The 719-nt window shown below is 31.0% G+C and overlaps 1 long non-coding RNA gene across 1 annotated transcript in view; it reads right to left on the bottom strand.

The window, feature by feature from the left end:
* LOC128249300 (uncharacterized) overlaps positions 1-719 on the bottom strand; it is a 150,286-nt gene that overhangs the window by 57,750 nt on the left and 91,817 nt on the right. The gene's annotated exons all lie outside the window — the stretch shown is intronic.

Genomic DNA, 719 nt, shown 5'->3' with positions numbered 1-719 from the left:
TATATATATATATATATATATATATATATATATATATATGTATGTATGTATATATGTATGTATGCATTTATGTGTCTATGACTAGCAACACTATATTAATCTTGAATGGAAAATAAATTAAACTTGCAATACAGCTGGAAAGAAATACCGTGCGTTGGTATAGGCGAATACCAGTACATATAGACAAACTAAATATATTGGTAAAAACTGGTACAAAGCAAGCAGCAAAGTACAATAAAGGCGAATTAATTCCTATAGATACGGCAGATGCAGACAATGCAAACATTTCAACGAATAACGACAAAAAAAAAATTGAATGCATTCTAATAGAAACTAACATAAATATTCCAGTGAACAAATATATATACATATATATATATTAAATAAGCGAAGTAGAATAAAGGCAAAAAGAGTAATAATAACAATAATATCGTAAATGTTTAATCACCAACTGCGAAACCTGGAAAATCATCGTTTTCAGAACAAAACATACCATCGTCTTAGAAGCCAGAAAATTTCTTCTCATTGCTTGGCTTCCTTATTATTTCGCTTTACCAGTGGAAATATCTGCAACCAGATGTAGGTCAGCAATACTTTCTTCGAAATGTAGTATCATCCTTTGTCTCATCCAAGGCATTAGTAATATTCCATAATAGTCTGTCTTTAATTTTACCGTAGTGCCACTCTCTCGCTCCGTTTCCCTGTCTCTCTATCTCTCC

The sequence above is a fragment of the Octopus bimaculoides genome, chromosome 13, assembly GCF_001194135.2.
Source record: "Octopus bimaculoides isolate UCB-OBI-ISO-001 chromosome 13, ASM119413v2, whole genome shotgun sequence".
NCBI lineage: Eukaryota > Metazoa > Mollusca > Cephalopoda > Octopoda > Octopodidae > Octopus > Octopus bimaculoides.
This window is presented reverse-complemented; position numbering and strand designations above follow the sequence as displayed.